This window comes from Callorhinus ursinus, unplaced genomic scaffold, assembly GCF_003265705.2.
Source record: "Callorhinus ursinus isolate GAN/ISIS: 27379988/994484 unplaced genomic scaffold, GSC_fseal_2.0 scaffold5, whole genome shotgun sequence".
Taxonomy (NCBI): Eukaryota; Metazoa; Chordata; class Mammalia; order Carnivora; family Otariidae; genus Callorhinus; species Callorhinus ursinus.
In genome coordinates this window covers 12,490,482-12,510,774 of record NW_027397067.1, presented here as the reverse complement: position 1 = coordinate 12,510,774, position 20,293 = coordinate 12,490,482, and the positions used below count along the sequence as shown (strand labels likewise).

Below are 20,293 nucleotides of genomic sequence, written 5' to 3'. Positions count from 1 at the left end.
GCAGACCCCCCGAGTGTGGACCCCAACAGGGGGCTTGATCCCATGATGCTGAGATCATGACCTGAGCCGAAACCAAGAGTTAGATGCTTCAACGACCGTGCCCCCCCAGGCGCCCTCCATTTTAACCACTTTTAAGTAAAAGTTCTGTGCAATAACCACATTCGTGTTGCTGTACAACTATCACCACCATCTGTTTCCAGAACTTTTTTATCTTCCCAAACTGAAATTCTGTACTCATACAGTAACTCAGTGTTAAGTCCCCACGTTCCCCTCCCATCAGCCCCTGGTAACTACCATTCTACTTTCTGTATTTACGAACTTGACCACTCTAGGTACTTCATATAGGTGGAACCATATGGTCTTTGTCCTTTTGTGACTGGGTGATTTCACAGCATAATGTCTTCGAGATTCATTCATGTTGTTGTAGGTATCAGTATTTCATCCCTTTGAAAGACTGATTAAATCTTCCCTTGTATGGGGGCACCTCGGTGGCTCAGTTGGTTGAGCGTCTGATTCTTGGCTTTGGCTCAGGTCATGATCTCGGGGTCCTGAGATCGAGCCCCAAGTCCAGCTCCACGCTCAGCAGAGAATCTGCTTGAGATTCCCTCCCCCTGTCCTTCCCCGCACTTGCTCTCTCTGTCTCTAAAATAAATAAAGCTTCAAAAAATATTCAATTGCATGTATATGCCATATTTTTATCTATTCATCTGTTGGTAGACACTTGGGTGGCTTCCGTCTTTTGTGAATAATGCTGCTATGAACACGCATATACAAATCCCTGTTTGAGCCCCCTGCTTTCAATTCTTTTGTGTTTATACTCAGAAGTGGAATTGCTAGATCACATGATAATTCTATTTGTACTTTTTTTTTCATCCAACAAGAAGCCATAACTTTATTAATGATAGAAACAGTACAAATTTCAAACCAAGCTGCAGTTATTCTTTTGAAACACCAAAAAAAGTCCTCGTTTTCAGATGGTTACATTGTTAATTCCATTATAGCATTTACAATATCATTACTGTTGTTCTTCAGGGCTCGGACTGCCTTTGCTCTTGACACATTTGCTTGTGACATGACCGATTCTATGTCCTTAACCTCTACGCCGGTTTCATCAACCTCTTCCTCTTCACTCTCCTCTTGTACAGTTGGAGTCTGTGTTTTCTTGAATGTTTGAGACAGCTTCACCTTGAACTTTGAATTTCTCAGCAGCTGCTAGTTGTGCTTGTTGAGATAAATCCTCGATCTTGGCTTCCCCAAAAACTATGTAGGTATCTGAAGCTGGGCTCTTGTAGACATCTGGTTTTGTGATGACAAAGAGGATATTCTTAGATTTCCGGATAGTGCCTCTTGTAACCCCTGTAACCTGTCGAAGACCCAGTTTGGACATAGCCTTCTGTGCCTTCTTTTCACTCTGGCTGTTTTGCTTTACTGACTGGTTCTTCATCGATTTCAGCGGCTGCTGCCAGCTGGGCCTGTTGTGTGGCTGCCTGTGTGGAATCCTGTTCCTCAGGCTCTGGTACTGATTCATCACTGTCGGATTCTGTTCCAGACCCTGTCTCAGCCTGGGGCTGTGGCAACTCCTGCTCTGTAGCAGGGACGGTTTCTGTGACTTCACCAGGCGTTTTGTGAGGGGAATGTGGAACCAAGATGGCGGCAGAAAGAGAGCGAGCGAGAGCGTGACCCACACCTGTTGCAGAAGGAAACTCTATTTGTACTTTTTTGAGGAACCAACCACATACTGTTTTCAATATAGTTGCACCATTTTACATTCCAACCAGTAGTGCATGGGGGTTCCAGTTTCTCCATATTATCAACACTTGTTTTCTGTTTTGTTTTGTTTTGATAATCGCCATCTTGATGGATGTGAAGTAATATCTTGTGGTTTTGATTTGCATTTCCCTCATGATTAGCAAGGTTGAGCACCTTTTCATGCACTTATGAACCATTTATGTATCTTCTTGGAGAAATGTCTATTCAAGTCCTTTGCCCATTTTTTAATTGGTTTGTTTTGTTGTTGAGTTGTAGCAGTTCTTCATATATTCTGGATATTAACCCTTTATCAGACATATGATTTGCAAATATTTTCCCCCATCACATGCTGCCTTTTCGCTCTGTTGGTACTGTCTTTGATGAATTAAAGTTTTTAATTTGACTAAGTCCAACTTATTGGTTTTTTTTTCTTTTGTGGTCTGTACTTTTGATGTTATATCCAAGAGTCATATCTTATTCTACAAAAGGAAAATATGGTATATGCTAGATTTCATTATGTCTATGAACATGAATGATAAGATCTAAACCCAGCAAAACCTATTTGAAGGAAGAATTGGACTTGAGAGAGAAGCTGGAGTTCTGAACCTCTTCATTTGAGGGCTTGAGTTTAGAGAATCTAAAGAAGACTTTACAGACAGCTTTTTGTTTTTCTTCTCTTACCCATTCAAAATTGGGTGACAAATTGGTAGAGGAAAAGAGACATAACAACAGGTTTAAAATTTACTGTTTTTTGGGGGGAGGAGATTGTAGTTGTGTATATATGTGGGGGTTGCTGAGTATTGGTGGAAGTTTTTAAAGTATGCTTGGTGTAGCTGAAGGAAGAAGTACTCAGGACACCATCCCTCATTTGGTAATGACCAGGAGTAATGTTAGTTGGACACAGTAAACATTTTCATTAATGGTAGAGCATCAAAAATTAGAAGAATTCAGACCATCCAAATATGGTCTAGCAAAAATGGTAGCTACTATGTTTTCAGACTAGTAGGCCCACCGAATACATGAACGTGTATTATGGTACATTGCATTTAAAAGAAAAATCTAATATTTGCTACGCCTTTTAAAAAAGAGCCACATGAGTTACTGAACACTAACTCAAATTCAGAGAATGTACTGAGATTGGGGTAAGGGAGATTTTCTTTTCTTTTCTTTTTTTTTAGATTTCATTTGTTTATTTGAGAGAGAGAGTGAGAGAGAGAGAGAGCATGAGAGTGGGGTGAGGGGCAGAGGGAGAAGCAGACTCCCTGCTGAGCAGGGAGCCCGATGTGGGACTCGATCCTGGGACTCTGGGATCATGACCTGAGCCGAAGGCAGATGCTTAACCGACTGAGCCCGGGGTAAGGGAAATTTTCCAAGATAAAAGGAAAAACTTACTTGGCAAAAATGTTAATTTATGTTAAGTGGTTTGTGGCAGAGTTGGATACTACAGATGGTCCTCCCCTACCATAGAAAGCAGCTGTCCCTGGGAAGCAACTGATCTACATTCTTCTGTTTACCCGCTGTGTTCATTGGCTAGCTCTCATCAATGGAATGTCAGTGGAAGTGATGTAAGTCAGATTTCAGTAAGTGGGTGTACCTACTCCTTGCTCTTCTCTCCCTTATATTGGCTGAATGCAGAGGTGCAGAGGTTGATGAGTTCTGGTGGGATGGTAGAGTCATAAGTTGGAAGGAGCTTGAGTCCCTGAATCACTGTGTGGAGGAAAGCCTCCCACCAGCCAGGAATATCTGCCGAAGGCTATTACTGAGCAAGAGATCAATTTCACTTTGTGTCAGACCACTGAAATTTTGGTGTTGATTTCTTACAGCAGCTAACTAATATAGGATTTCAAAGGGAATGGAGATTCCCTTTGAAATTTGATCTTAAAGTAGATTGTCACCTCTGAATTTGCACTGCATTATGCTAATGCCCCAAATTCTTCTCATGGCCTGCAAAGGACTGCTAGATTTGACCTCGCTGAACTCTTGCTGCAGAACTCAGTTCAAAGGATACTTCCTGGTGACCCTCAACACAGATCAGGTCCCCCTACTGTATTCTTCCTTTATAGCCCTTCTCTTACATTGAGATTATGGCTTTGTGTGATGATTTCATCAAATACATGCTCTCCCTCTAAGATTCATAAAAGCAGTGTCCAGGGTTGTTTTGTTGTTGTTTTTTTTTCTCACCATTGTATGCTCAGGGCCTGGCACAGAGTGGACTCTTAATAAATATTTTATCAAATAAAATAATACCTGTCCTTAGCTACTAACAATAATGCCACCACTTAATGGATTGTCTATGTGCCAGGTACTATAATAAATGCTATACATATTCTAATTAACCCAACCCATCACTCCACAAAATTTTATTTTAATCCTAAACATGTAACACTTTATTCACATGTCATCCATAAGGTCAAGGGTTTATCTTTGATCATGAGTCCATTGATTAAAACTCCCTTAGTTTTTTTGCATAAACTACACCTATTGCCTTATTTATGACAGCTGAAATGTCCAGGATGTAACTGCACCTGCAACACATTTTGAGTATAGAATCCTTCTAGATTTTTACAACTTCTCCACACCATTTTTTCCAACTTTATCACACACACACACACACACACACACACACATATTTTAACCAACTAATTTGGTAGTATTTTTGAAAAGTTACCTGTCTTTTACTTTTTGCCTTCATATTTCACTGGTAATAAAATTTTTAATTTTTTTGTACGTAAAATAACTACAGTCAACATAAATATATTTAAAAACAAACACAACTGTATCTTGGTAGGTGTAACTTGGTTGGAGGGGCATCATCTTGTGTAGGCTGTGAACTGTGTGCTTTCAGCATGATTGAGCAACAGTCAATATGTCTTAAGGTGAAAGAAGAGTCTTCATGAATCTGGAGAGTTGGTTAAGGGAACTTTTACTGTAGTTTTATTACTCATATTACAAAAGAGAAAATCGAGTCTCAGAGAGGCAAAACAACTTCTGTAAGTTTACAAAGTTAGTGAGTAGTGGAAAATTTTGGATGAAAATTCAGGTTTGTGTGATTCCAAAGCCAAAGCTCTGGATGCATGAATCTCTTTCACTGCTGGATGGTAAATCCTTCTGGTGGAAATCATGGCTAATATCTTAAACAGTTGTGGGCAAATATAATAGCCACTTGATAGTTAATAAATTATTTAGGATTTTATGGCTCAAGCAGGGGTCATTCCCTAACCTTTACTATAGCTCTAAGTCATCATATGGTATAAGAATGGGCATCATGGAGGTGCCTGCGTGGCCCAGTCAGTTAAGCCTCTGTCTGCCTTCAGCTCAGGTCATGATCCTGGGGTCCTGGGATTGAGCCCTGCATTGGGATCCCTGCTTAGTGGGGAGTCTGCCTCTCCCTCCCCCTCTGCCTGTTGCTTCCCCTGTTTGTCCTCTCTCTGTCAAATAAATAAATAAAATATTAAAAAAATAATGGGCATCATATCCTTTTATTAGACTCTGATTCCATGAAGGGCAAGTGTGTGTGTGTGTGTGTGTGTGTGTGTGTGTGTGTGTGTGTTAATTTATAGCAATGCTTAAAAAACACTGAAACACTAAGTAATCAATAAATGTTTATTCATTGGACAAACAAATTAATTAAAATGGAAATAAAATCAATCAGACTCTGGAGCAGGAATTTTATACTTCCATTCTTTTGGCCTTCCTGGTGCTGTTATTCACCCATCAGTCCCTGCTGACCTTTACTCTTCTAAAAATTCATTCAGGAAGTTTCTCTTTATTATTTTTCATTTTTTCAAAGAGATTTAGCATGTTCCAAAATGATGCTTTTTGAGATGTCATAAATAAAAAAAAGAAATCTATTGCATAATGTGCAAGACAAATAAGATGTGTCTTATTCTAAAATGAGTCACAGAATTCTGGTGCAAGATGAGTCACTGACCATATTCATTTATTTTTTCTCTTTTTAAAAACCCCATTAAAATTATAGTAAATGCCTTAAAGGTATTAATCACAAAATCGAAAAGAGCAGGAGTCGATCAACAACAAAGAAAGGAGAGATTTTAACAAATTTCTGGAGGACAGAAAGTGGCTGAGGGATTGCAGGGAAGAGTAAACTACATCCGAGCGTATGTAAGACTCTGGGGGAGTTTGAAATTCAATTATACCAATTTTGATGGAGGGCAAGAATGATTCACTGGGCTGAAACCAAGAGGGTTTATTGAAAATCTGTTTAGAAAGAGTCCACTTCCACTCAAACCTATATTCAAAACACCTGATGGTCAGTAATTTAGCTCCAAACCAAAACGTGTTACTATAAATAAATTGAACAAATTCAAAGCCAGAGCAGTGAGAATGAGCATTTCTTTCCCAAAGCAATTCTGGCATTGGTGGTCCTCCAGACGAAAAGCAGCTCTCTATCCATTCACTCTTTCTTTTAAGAAGTACAACATCAAGGCTATGAGATGAAAAATATGAATGAAAAGGAAAAAGACCTAGAAGATCAACCCAAAATATCTGAGATTTTGACAAACAGGAATTTCAGAAGACAGAACAGGAAAAAAAAAAAGAATGACAATAACTAAATCAAGACATAAAAAAAATAAATTCCCAGAGCTGAATGATACTAGTTGCTCAGAACACTGAATAGGTAACAGATTCATCTCAACCTGGCCCTATAAAATTTCAGAAAATATATAAAAGAAAACATTAAAAAATTTACAAAGAGGGAGACAGAAAAAACAAACAAGATTAGTTACAGAAGAACAAAAATCAGGCAGTCACTTTAACCTCCCCTTGGCAGCTCAAGATGGCCATCAAATAATGGAATATGCTTTCAAAATTATGAGGTAAATTATTTCAGTCTCACATTTTATACTCAGGATAACTATCAGCCAAGAATGTGGATAGAATGCATTTTCAGATATGTAAGGATTTAGAAAGTCTGTCTGTTACACACAGTTTTTAGGAAGTTACTTAGAGGGTATGGTCTAGCCAAACAGGGCATAAACCAGGAAAAAGAAAAGCATAGAAAGGGAAAACTAATAAATAAAATAAGAGGAAAACAGAGAGGGAAACAAACCATAAGAGACTCTTTTTTTTTTGGTAAAGATTTTATTTATTTATTGGAGAGATACAGAGAGAGAGCTAGAGAGCACAAGTGAGGGAGAAGGAGAAGCAGGCTCCCCACAGAGCAGGGGAGCCTGATGCGGGGCTCGATCCCAGGATCCCGGGATCATGATCTGAGCCAAAGGCAGACGCCTAACGACTGAGCCACCCAGGCGCCCCCAAACCATAAGAGACTCTTAACTATAGGAAACAAACTGAGGTTTGCTGGAAGGGAGGTGGGTGCAGGGATGGGGTAACTGGGTGAAGGGCATTAAGAAGGGCATGTGATGTAATGAGCACTGGGTATTATATAAGACCGATGAATCACTGAATACTACTTCTGAAACTAATAATACAGTGTATGTTAATTAAATCGAATTTAAATAAAAAATTTAATAAAAAGGAAGAAATAACAAAATGAAGTTCTAGGTTACAATAAGGAGCAGATCTGGAGAGCATTAAATTTAGACTGAGGGTCAAGGAGGAAGATATCTGGAAAAATGGGATCTTAAAAAAGATTTGCTGGATCCTTAACATATTGGAAAAGTAAGGATTTGATAAAGGAAACTAATGTAAAGGAGAAACAGAAGCAGAAAAACAAGGAGAAACAGGAGGAGGGAAAGGAGGAACAGAAAGCCAAAAACTCAAGGAAAATAAAAATTTTAAATGCAACAATAATATACTACTTGGCTGCGTAGCTAATAATACTACATAGTCATTAACCAATACCCAAAGGAACGAAGACTTACTTATGTATTTTCAAAAAGTAAGTGCTATCCAAATCAACAAAGAAAAGTTAAGGTCCTGGGCAGCCGAAGTTGCAAGGTAGGGTGGGAAGCAAAGAAGACAGAATAAGGCCATTAATAATCTTTTTTTACCAAATGAGAGCTCAAGAAATGTTTACATATTTATACTTTTTTTTTTAAAGATTTTATTTATTTATTTGAGAGAGAGAGAATGAGAGATAGCACGAGAGGGAAGAGGGTCAGAGGGAGGAGCAGACTCCCCGCCGAGCAGGGAGCCCGATGCGGGACTCGATCCCGGGACTCCAGGATCATGACCTGAGCCGAAGGCAGTCGCTTAACCAACTGAGCCACCCAGGCGCCCAACATATTTATACTTTTAAGTTAGAAAGACAACCAACAGAGGGACTTACAACAGTAATTTTACCTGGCAGGAGGGAAGAAAAAAGGTGGGAAGCAGTCCTGAAGGAAGTCCATAGATGTCTAGACTTGATGGGTCAAACAATTGTGACCTACATACGCCTGTTATTTAGAGAAACACACAGCCACTAGAAAAACTAAAAACAGAGAAGTTAACAGAGCTAATATAGTGTTACAGGTAAACAGCATTAGGACTATAAAGACCTAGAAGAGAGATTGTTGCTTTTTGTTAGAAACTTTTCTATCTTATTTAAATTTAGACATTTGTTACCTTAATAAAAATTAAAAAATATATTTTTGTTAAAAAAATGCTATGGATAAATCACATTAAACATAGCCTGATAAAACTAAAGTTTGCTCATTCTTTTAGTTTTCAGGCAACAGTGTACCTAGCTAAATTATAATTTATCAGTTCTGACCCTTAGCAATACATATTAATGTGGGTATGTGGCTGGGTCAAGAGTCTCCAAAGGCTTTAGTCAGTCCTTGATTTTTCTTTGTTTTTAAAGATTTTATTTATTTGACAGAGAGAGACACAGCGAGAGAGGGAACACAAGCAGGGGGAGTGGGAGAGGGAGAAGCAGACTTCTCGCTGAGCAGGGAGCCCAATGCGGGGCTCGATCCCAGGATTCTGGGATCATGACCTGAGCCAAAGACAGACGCTTAACGACTGAGCCACCCAGGCACCCCAATTTTTTATTTTTTTAAAGATTTTACTTTATACTTATTTATTTGAGAGAGAGAGAGCGCAGTCGCATGAGATAGCACAAGCAGGGGCAAGGGCAGAGGGAGAGGGAGAGGCAGGCTCCCTCCTGAGCAAGGAGCCCAACCAGGGACCCGAGGGACCTGATCCCAGGACCCTGGGATCATGACCTGAGCCGAAGGCAGATGCTTAACCGACTGAGCCACCCAGCAACCCTAGTCAGTCCTTGATTTTTGATAAAGCCAAGAAAATATCCTCAGGTTCCGTCAAGAGGGCGGTTTTTTTCAAGGGCAAGATGTTTTCACAGATTTCTCTGTTATTTCTAAAGTAGGAAGACTTTAGACAACTGCTCAGTTGCTTTCCAGGGACATTTCCAGTCAGTGTCCGAGGACACTGTTGTTGCATACCTCTCCAGAGGAGGGAGTCAGGGCACAAGAATGTTTCCTTCCTTAGTATTTGTCCATGTGCTGAATGTATTAGGTGGGTCATCCGGTGCTTTTGCTCAAGTGTCAGCTTTCCAGAAAGACTGTTCTGGGCCACACTACCTAAAACATTGTTCCCTGACTCTGTCTTTTTCTATTCTCTTACCAACTTCATTTTTTCCTTAACCTTCTCCTTAGCTGGCATTATGCTATGTTTTTGTTTACTGTCCGTCTTTTCCACAGAAGGTAGGCACCACTGGGGCAAAAACATTACTTTACTCACTGGTCTAAATGCTGACCACAAAGCAGAGCTGGCTGGCACATAGTAGGTGCTCAATAAAAACTTGTTAAATAAACATTAGATGAACTGTATTGAGAATAATTCATTGGACAGCAAAGTCAGGAAAGTTGTTACAGGAGAAGTATCTGAGCTAGGTCTTGAAGGTTGAGTGGAAATTTATCAAATAGTGAAGGTTGGAAACAATAATCCAAATGGGAGTAAAATACCACTTCCTTTGTAAAGATCCTGGGTTGATTTAGATCATGGAATTCTTTAAAGCGGTAATTAGCAGTAAAGTGGAAAAAAAAAAAAAGGTCACTGCATAGTTGAGATTTTTTGAAGATAGCTCCTAAAATGGCAGACTTATGTTGAACAACTCACTTGGTAACTTCATCCTAAAAACAGTTCTTTTAGGTATCCCTACTAACTCAAACAGTACCTGTTATGTGGCAAGTGGTTAGAGAGGCTAAGTAACTTGCTCAAGGTTACACAGCTAATAATATGTGGATTTAAACTCAGTTTTCTCTGGTTCAAGAGTCTAAGCTAGTGTTGTCCAATAAAAATATAAGGTGAACCATATATTAAATTAATACATTTTTAGTGGCCGTATTAAAAAAACAAAAAGAAATAAGTGAAATTAATTTAAACGATATATTTTATTTAACCAATATACCCCAAACAGTATCATTTCAACATGTCATCCACATAAAGCAATTCTTAATGAGAAACATTCTTTTTTTTTTTAATTAGTAAGCTTCATTTTTTTTTAAGATTTTATTTATTTACTTGACACAGAGAGAGAGAAAGACAGCAAGAGAGGGAACACAAGCAGGGGGAGGCTTCCTCCTGAGCAAGGAGCCCAACCAGGGACCCGAGGGACCTGATCCCAGGACCCTGGGATCATGACCTGAGCCGAAGGCAGACGCTTAACCAACTGAGCCACCCAGGCACCCCGAGAAACATTCTTTGTTTCATATTGTTTTTGAAATCTGGTATATATTTTACATTTAAATTACATCTAAATTTGGTCAGTAGCCACATTTCAAGTATACATGGCACAAGACCTACATTGGAAAGTGTCAGTCTAAGCCCTTAACATAATCTCTGGATCTCGTGTGATATTGGTTGATAACTGAGTTGCGCAAAAGACTAAAGTAAAATTTTCACCCTTTTTCTAGGAAACTCCAGATTCAGCATCTTGCTCTCAATGTCCTCAGTTTTATTTACGGAAACCATGTTAAGTCTATTTCTGTATGTCATTTCTAGGACATCCCTATTTAACTGCATTTGTTCTCTAACCGTTGTTCACAAGAGACAGGATTGGGTTGATTACAAGAAGCATGCAACACTGTCTTATAATTGCCACTAAATATGGTTAGTGCCTGTCTCCGAGCTAGCTCCTAAGGCATCTGAGGGCAGGGGCTCATCTTTGGATCTCCAGGGCCTAACCCATAATAGCTGTGTAGTCAAGTTTGCTGGGTGTTACATTCATATTTCCCACCACAGACCTTGGTAACTATTTCTTTCTTTTGGCTAATGACTTAGGAATCATGTGAACTATGAGAGATCCCAAAAGGCGTCACCTGTAAAATTATTTAACTCAACTCCAACATAGATTCCAGGACTTAACAGGACCGCAAGTGCAACCTGTATATAAGCGAACTTGCGATTCCTCTTGAGTTACCAGTATTGCAAAATGAAAAGCTTTTAGAACATTCTTGAAATGTTTTTAAAACAAGACCCAAGAGCCCATTAACCGGAATATTGTTTAGTTTACAAAATGATTGATAAATTTCACGATCCTTTTTTACTTCATGTTACCCCATTTGGAAGACTGTCTTTTGCACAATCACCAAGAGGAAGGTCTTCATAGAAAAAGCAGACCTCGGCTGTCTGGATCTTGCTTGCTATAGGTATTTTTTGTTGTGTATTCCCACTAACAAATACGATAGCTCAGGTTGAGATATATTGCTGATAGGAACAAGATTTCCTAATAGTGAGCTTTTACTGTGTGGTTTTTTTTTTTCTTGTTGTGGCTTAAATACCTGCTGGAAGTAAAAATTTAATCTTGCCAACTTCTATTTGGTATTTTAACCACGTTCCCTATGCATTCCCATATACCAGTGTTCTCTGTCAATCCCACAGTGCAATTTTTACTGGCACACACGGGTAGATTACACCTTTTTGTTTTTCCTTCTGATCTCTATCAGCAAAATGAGGTTTGGGGTTTGATGGGGTCATGTCAGAATCAAATTCCCTTAATTCTCATTCTAGCACCGTGTTCTCTCGAGTTGAAAGGTCTTCTGCTCTCTTGACATGTATTTCTTCAACTTGGGATATATCAGAGAAGAACGTATTAGAGTCTTGGGTTTTAAACATCAATCTGAACTCTGGCAGGGAGAGCTGATGTTGGTTTCTCTCTTGCTGTAAGGGATTCTTAACGACAGTCAATGAATGGAAGTTCTAATTCTGGAAGGTCTTGATCTAAAATGATGGCAAAATCTCAGGTGTTGATTACATGTTCAGATTTCATCTGTTTTTTGAGCCAATATTATTGGTTCATCTGTGAAACACATGTATAGCAACATTAAACTAGTAGTTTGATGTTTAGAGTTCTATGAGTCACCTCTTCTAAAGGAACAATACTATTTTCGATTTTGTCACTGTATCTTCAGTATTTTTTGGACTATTTTGGTGGCTTTGTTCTTGAATTTTGGGATATATTTTCCCTCTTTGGGGGTTTGGAAAAGGGCCTGAATTTCTCTCCTAATATCTTTTTATTTTAGGATTTATTTACTAGAGAGAGAGAGAACACATGCGTGCGTGCATGTGTGTGTACGCACGCACGTGTGCTCATGAGCACACACGCGTACACAAGTGTGAGTTGGGGAAAGGCAGAGGGAGAGACTCTTCAAGCAGACTCCCTGCTGAGTGCAGAGTCCGACTCAGGGCTCGATCTCACAACCCATGAGATCACGACCTGAGCAGAAACCAAGAGTCAGACACTTAACCAACTGAGCGACCCAGGCGCCCCTCTCCTAATATCTTTATTGGCAAAAGTAGGGTTATATCTACAATGCCTTGACATGTAGGAGTGGAACTCAATTACATGATCTTCTTCTTCTAAGCCATAACCCATAAATGATGTTGAAATCACTTATTATGGAAACAAAGTCTCATAAATTGAGATATCTGGCTTTCATAGTCTTATAATAAATGATAATGAGATAATGGTAAGGTATGTCAGATGAATAGAAATCTGGTTCCCAGAACTGATACCAGAATGAAAGAGTTTGCAGATATGAAACATAGGTGGCCAATTCCTATCTTTTCTATCTTACATCATCCCGGGGCATTGTATTTAAGACCTTTAAAATAAATAGGCATTTCTCTTGTTCTGTGTTGGTAAAGATAGACAGATCGTAAAATAGGCCAAATAATGTAAAACTGTCATAGTTTCTCCCCAGACAGTTGAGCATGTTCATAGATGAAAGGTGAAACCCCACATAGGTCCTCATCATATCTCTGACTTTGGGCCACTGATTAGATGAAATTGAGGAGAAGGTGTTTAATTGTAGATTGTCATGACCCCAAGCTCTTCCCTGAAAAAGAAACATTCCTGTCTGCTGAAGCTGTTAGGAATAAATAAATAGCTCCTTGCTCTGGAACCAGTCAGTTGTTTTGTTTTCTTAAACTCAGAGTCAAACCACAGTATCCGACTAGTAACTTCTAATGAGATTTATTATTATTATTATTTTAATGTGAAAATTTTACATTTGAATTATTAATGTGCCCCTTCAAAAAAAAGCACAGACTTTTTAAAATTGGGTTTGGAAGGGGTCTACATTTTTTTCAAAGTTTGGATAGAAGGAGATGCTTACTTTTCAGTTGAACATACCCTAATTGAAAAGGGCTCAATAAAATTCCCATCCTGAGGATATGAAAATAAATATTAGCATTTTATTAGAAGCAGATCACATGTTTTAGTTCAATGAACAAAGAATGACCTTAATTGGCAACTGGCTGTCCTTTGCAAATACTTCCAGAAAGAAGGACTTGGGAAACAAAAGTCTCTTAGTTTTTACTAGACTCTCTCAACCTACAGCAGCCCCACGAAACAGGTAAATCCAGTCAATTATGTTAGGGTCAATTCAGGGAATTATCTTGGAGGGTTGGGTGAGTAGGTGTTTTAATCGGGGTTATGTTTGTTTGTTTGTTCTTGCTGAGATGTTCATAAAGTTTTCCATACAAAGATGTTATTTTCACATTCTAAATAATGGAGCTTTGAGACTCAACTGCTCATTTTTCTGCGTATTGGAGCAGAAAATCTTGCCTGTGTCCCCCTGTATTTTCATCTTGTCTCCGTGAAGGAGTGGTGGCCTTCTATGCCACATACAACCTTTTTTGGGTGACTCATCTTGCACAAAAATCGATCAACCTCACCCTTCACTCAGCTGACTATAGAAGTCTCTGTGTTGGCTTTTAACTGGCCTATTTTCTAGAAACTTTCACTTTTATTTCTGCACCAAACCTAAACCACATTGTTTTTGTCTTCCTACATTGAAATTACTTTTCTGAACCCAGTGTGTGTAACATGACATAGCTACACCTTGAAGGAATACTACAAATGAACTCATGCATATTCTTGTGTTTGCTATAAGAATACTGATGAAGGGGACGCCTGGGTGGCTCAGTCGGTTAAGTGGCTGCCTTCGGCTCAGGTTGTGATCCCAGGGTCCTGGGATCGAGCCCTGCGTCAGGCTCCCTGCTCAGTGGGGAGCCTGCTTCTCTCTCTTCCTCTGCCATTCCCCCTGCTTGTGCTCTCTCTCTCTGTCAAATAAATAAATAAAATCTTAAAAAAAAGAATACTGATGAAGATAACAGGGTATTAAAGAGAAACTTCTTTATAAAGATCTATTGATAGGAGGTGTTTGTCTTGGATTTCAGATACTGAGAATTAAAAAAGATTTTGCTTATGATTCCCTTTTTGTAGTGGTTGTTAGAAAGCTCAGGGTCAAATTTTCAGGCCACTTCAAGCACGTGTACATGATTTTATGGCATGTGTTTTATGCATTAATTTCATTGACAGCTTTTAAAAAAATTTTTACTTATTTCTTTTTTGAGAGAGAGAGAGAAAGTGCATGTGTGCAAGTTGGGGGGGGAAGGGGGGCAGAGGGGGAAGGAGGGAGAGAATCCCAAGCAGGCTCCACGCTCAGCGGGGAGCCCAGTGCGGGGCTGAATCCCAGGACCCTGAGATCATGACCTGAGCTAAAACCCAGAGTCGGACACTTAACTGACTGAGCCACCCAGGCGCCCCTGATAGTTTTATTTTTATCTTCTTAAGTTTCTATAAACTCAGTCTCCGCTCGTTATGTTGTTTGATTGTACATATTTTTGGACTTTAAATCCTTTGGAACTAGATTCAGTACAAATAAAGAAATAACACAGAACTAATTACTTTTTTGTTGTTGTTTAGAACCAATTAAAATGTGCACAGGGTGTGACCTCAGTGGCAGGAGGTGACTCCAGCATTCCTGGCGGTGGGTGGGGACTTGAACAGCTTGGCAGACAGCAGACTGGGGCCCTCACAGAAGGGGGCAGGAGTAGAAACACAATAAAATGACAGGTGCTGGGTGGTAGCAGATAGAATAAGAGCCATCCTCCTTCCTCCATAAAAACAACAACAACAACAAAACCTTCCAGAAATAAGTGGAGGCAGGGCTTTCTAATGGAAGGTACTATAACTGCAGATGGGAGTAGGAGTCAGGGGTATACACAGACTGGTTTGCAAAGATTTATTTATTTATTTTAAAGATTTTATTTATTTATTTGCCAGAGAGAGAGAGAGAGCACAAGCAGGGGGAGCAGCCCAATGAGAGAGAGGGAGAAGCAGGCTCCTCGGGGAGCAAGGAGCCCAATGCTGGACTCAATTCCAGGACCCTGAGATCATGACCCGAGCCGAAGGTAGACACCCAGCCGACTGAGCCACTCAGGCGCCCCTGCACAGATTTATTTTAAGCCCCAAATTGAGGTGGCCTAAGGAGAAAAAAGTGAGGTTGCAAATGAAGTAATTCACGATGAATTTTGAGGGAAACCCTGTCTCCACCAATCTGCTACAGAGACTGAAATGCCATGATTTAAACTTATCCCTGAGAATGACACTTTTGTATTTCCAGGAGACCTTTGTTAAAGATCAGGTGGGTCTGAGGTAACACAAATTTGCTACGGGAATCAGTATAGGGGAACAAGCCCATCAGACTGTTTCATGTCCTAGAGGGGCCATGAAAGAAAATGTAGAGGAAAGCATTCATCTTCCCCCGTGTGGGACATGGGCCAATGCAGGGGAGGTGGGAGGAGGCCTGGCACTGGAGGAGAGCAGAGACCTCATGAGAACAGAGCAGATTTTTTACTATTTGGTTTAAAAACCTAGACCTGAGGAGCCTAGAAGTTGTATGCCAAGGCAGGTAGTCCTCAATCTGGCCATATTTCTGCTAATGATGCTCAGTCTCGCCTTCGCTGATGGGAATGCTCACTCTGCTCAAGTCCCTACCTTCTCCCCTGCTTCCTTTACTTTCCCTGCCTTCTCTGTATCTTCTTCTGAGACCTCATGGCTATTTTTTTGCCCCTACTGACAACACTTTAGGATCCCACCCAAACACTAACAGTAGCCCAAACATAAAGATGTCTTTCCCGCCTCTGTACCAAGCCCCACCTTTCCATCTAAGTTGCGGTTCTTCTCAAGAGGAGTTGAACTCACATGCCTACGAGTTTCCTTTACCTGCCCTGGTGGCAGGAACAGTACTTTCTAGGTTTGTCTCTGTAATGGGCCACCTCTACGGGAATACAAGACCCAGGCCTCCCTACCTGAGAAGCTGGGTGGGGGGGGGGCTCCCTACTGATGCTGCTGTGCTCTTAGTTCCCTGGGTACTCCCTGAAGTCACCTGTGCCACTGCCTGGATGCCCTGAGGCCCCCCCCCCCCACCAGCCAACACACTAGCTCTCTGCTTGTCAGGATGGTCTCACAAGAATGCTCCCAAAGCACCAGGGGGACTTGGGGTCACACTGCCTTTTGCCTTTTCTGCTTTCAGCCCCTCGCCCCTGAGACTCAAATACTATTCCATGAAGTCTGACTGAGTACCCATGTCAGAACAGACATAGATCTTTCTCCACATACGAGCCTGAGCTCCACAACCAGTTCTCCCTGATAGAAGACTTGAGTTTCCCTTTGAAGCTTTAACTCCAGGATACAGACTCATCTCTGGGGATGGATCTGACCGTGAATCAAAACCACATGTGGCTCCATCCTCCCAAGCACTAAGAAGGATGTACTTCTGGCCCTGCTTTGCAAGGCTGATGTTGGCCAAATACACTGGCCACAACGTTCCTCTGTATGTAGCCAGTCCTACTTTTGGCTTTCATGTTTTGTAAATCAATTTCCCGACTTATTATCCAGTGTGACACCTAAGTTGTCAAGGGTCCTTATAATTCTAGCATTCTGATGTGTAGGTCATACAGAAGTTCTATAAGTGGTGTCAGAAGGCCAACCATTTGGAAAAGGAATCTGTTTATTTGTAATCATTTTTAAATGAGTCCCAGGTGTCCTGTAAAGGACTTTGGCATATTTTAGCCGTAGAGGACAATGGGCAGAGGTTGGGCACATCTGCTATAGATACTCTTGGCATCTAACATAATGAATCTAACATAATGAAAGTTCTTGCTGAATTATTATCTCACTTGCTTCCTGATGGTCTCAAATGGTTCTCCTTCTCAGAGAAAGTAATTAAGTTGTCACTAGTATTTACTGCTTATGGTTTTATTTGTACTCTTTTGACACCTAAAGCTCTGGTGATGTGGTCTTGTCCAGTTACTCATTCTCCTGACAGAGTGTAGAGTGTTCAAAATCCGAGGAGTTCCTCTTCTGAATTTGAACACGGGGTGCCAACGTTGCTGGGAGCTCAGAGAATAGCCAGGCTTTCTCTGTGAAAGGGCACCAGAATGTACTCGAATGACAACAGAGCTAACGCAATGACTCTATGGGACTTTAACCTTTGGGAGGTTCTGGAAAGCAACTGGTAACAGTTTAAGTTGCCTGAAAGTAAAGGAATGTGGTCACTCAGCACCCTTTTGGGTTTCTTTCAATCCTCTGACTGTAATAGTGGAAGTATTTTCATGTGTCATTATTATTTAAAAGTGGAAACTACTGTGTGTTATTTGAAGAAAAAAAGCATGTCAGTGGGATGTTAGTAATACATTATCTCTTAAATTCCATCTGTTAACTGCACAGTTAACACTTCTTTTATAGTTGGCATTTGTTAGGAATTCTCGGCAGTTACCCGTAATAAATTTTTCTTTAATAAGAAAACATTTATGGATTTGATGTAGTACAAATCCATTAATTGTAATACGTTTGTAACTTATTGTTACATGAGGTTAAATGCATCAGTATTCACATGACGTCCCTCAAAATATAATACCGGGATTCAATTCCAAATCCTATCCCAGAGGCTGAGTTAAGAAAGAATTTATAATCACACAGTTTATGGGGGACGAGGGAGGGTTGATCCTGGGTTCCAGAAAGCCCTTTGCTTGCTAAACATTGCGAAGATTATGTTTGAAGGCAGAAGATAGAGATGGGGCAAGGATGATTTTCTGTATGTCCAAAGTGGGGGGGGGCAGCTGAGGTTGGGGGTGAAGCGAGGAGAGGTCTGGTGGGGAGGACCGAACCTTGGAGACTGACCTGTTTAGTGAAGATTTTAAAATAGTTTCCCTTGCAGTGTGCGATTGATCTTTCTCTTCCGCTTCTCCTGTGACATTTTGAGAAAGATCTCTACTGCTATCTAATTTTTTAGTCTGAGTACAATTTTTCTCGGATTTGTGAAGACTGCGGAATGGAGAAATGTAGCTGGCACAAAATAAGAGATGATGCAGGGGTGCAGCAGGCATTTAGGCGTGTCTCACCAACAAGACATGGAACCCGGTGAAGAAATGTGGGGTCCTGGCATCACGGTTCCGGGCTGTGGGAGGGGATCAGGGAGAGAAGGCTCAACGGAAGACCACGCACCCGCCCGTGGAGGCACAGAAAGATTGACACGTATTCCAGGACACATTCAAGGCCAGAATTAGGAGACACAACTTTTAGATTGAAATTAGCTAGTCAGGAGGTTTGGTCCATGGAGAAAGCCAGTGGGTTGATGGGGAGACAGAAGTTACTGTAGTGTTTGGTCTGTTAGTGACCCGGGAGAAGCTGAGATCATTTCTACATGGAATACTACAATTGAGAAGACAGCCTGTCCAACTGCATTTCTTTTTTTTTGTTTGTTTGTTTGTCCTTTTATTTTTTTTATTGTTATGTTAATCACCATATATTACATCATTAGTTTTTGGTGCAGTGTTCCATGATTCATTGTTTGTTCCTAACACCCAGTGCTCCCAACTGCATTTCTTATTATTAACAGGCAGGATGGCGTTCTAATAAGCCATAGGTACCAGAATGACTTTGGCGGGGGGGGGGAACTAAATCAACAGGGAAGTGTAGGCGATAGTTCTAGAGTTCGTTTTCTTAACACCACTAACTACAAATTTCTGATTGTCTCTACCGTACTGAAAACATATCCATTCTTTAAGTTAGTGGTTTTGGGACTTTCTCTCTCTCTCTTTTTTTAAGTAGACTCCATGCCCAGCGCGAAGCCCAACACAGGGCCTGAACCCACGACCCTGAGAGCAAGACCTGAGCCGAGATCAAGAGTCAGACGCTTAACTGACTGAGCCCCCCCAGGCGCCCCTGGACTTTCCCTTTTTAAAGCAAGGAAATGCTTTTTTTCAAAAGAAATCTTACTTAGAACCCTAATGCATAAAGTAGACACCAATGGAACTTTTCCGATTGAAGCGTGCTGGTGGTACTCACAGCTGTGAGCTTGGTCCCTTTATCTGAACGCTTTCTCCCTTGGCTCCCTGCCTCTCGCATCTCTCCAAATTCAGCCCTTTTCTAAAGCTTCTTGGCTCTGGGAATACTGCACAATTTAAATATATATATATATATATATATATATTAGTGAAAACATAGTTTTTTATTATATAAAATTATCTAATATTACATACATTGTTATGTATTATCATGTTATATTATTACATATTTTATATAAATATAAAGCTAAACAGCCTAGCCCAGTGGCAGGAAGAAAAGATATGGAACCTGACTACATACACAGATGGTGGAGGCACAGCAGGTCCGTTTGGGGGTAGGGGTGGGGGGTGGCAGCATTAACCAGGTCTCAGCTGAAGCCGCAGGGGCAGAAATAAGGTACACAGGTCCTGGGGCTCCCCATGGCCCACAGGCAGCAGCAGACAGCCCTCCTCTTCCCGCCTCTGGCAGCGTTCAGGTGAGTGAGACAAGGAGACAGGAGGTGGGCGCCTAGCCCTCACTTCCTGGTCCCACCGGCCCAGGGACCAGCGTCATCTTTGTCCTCTTCTGGGAGACTGAGGTCTTCACCCTGGGCTCTGGGGTGGGGGCCCTCGCTGGCCCCTTCAAAGTGGGAGATTGCCACATAGTGACCTAGAGGGGATGAGGACTCCACGAAATCGTCATCAAACTCTGGGGAGATGGGGGCATCCTGACCCTCCCCTGAGGGACGAGCTCTTCAGAGCCCTCCTTGTTCTGAGGTCTGTTGTTGCTGCTGTCTGGTGGGGGGCTAGCTGGAGGGCTGGAGCCTGGCGGTGCCGCCCTGGCTGTGTCTGAGACTGCTCAGGACCGAGCCTTTGACTTTGGCCGGCCAAGCCTCATACTTCGACCCTTGCAACTCAGCCGCTCCGTGTTGCTCAGCATTTCTGTATATGAAGATGCTCCTCCAGTTAAAATCCTCAGAGTTGCTTTTGTATATTG

General features: G+C 41.0%; 1 pseudogene; it reads right to left on the bottom strand.

Annotated features, from left to right (window-relative positions):
* Positions 1 to 868: 868 nt before the first annotated feature.
* LOC141372878 (nascent polypeptide-associated complex subunit alpha pseudogene) lies at positions 869 to 19,870 on the bottom strand (annotated as a pseudogene).
* Between the last annotated feature and the right edge of the window lie 423 nt (positions 19,871 to 20,293).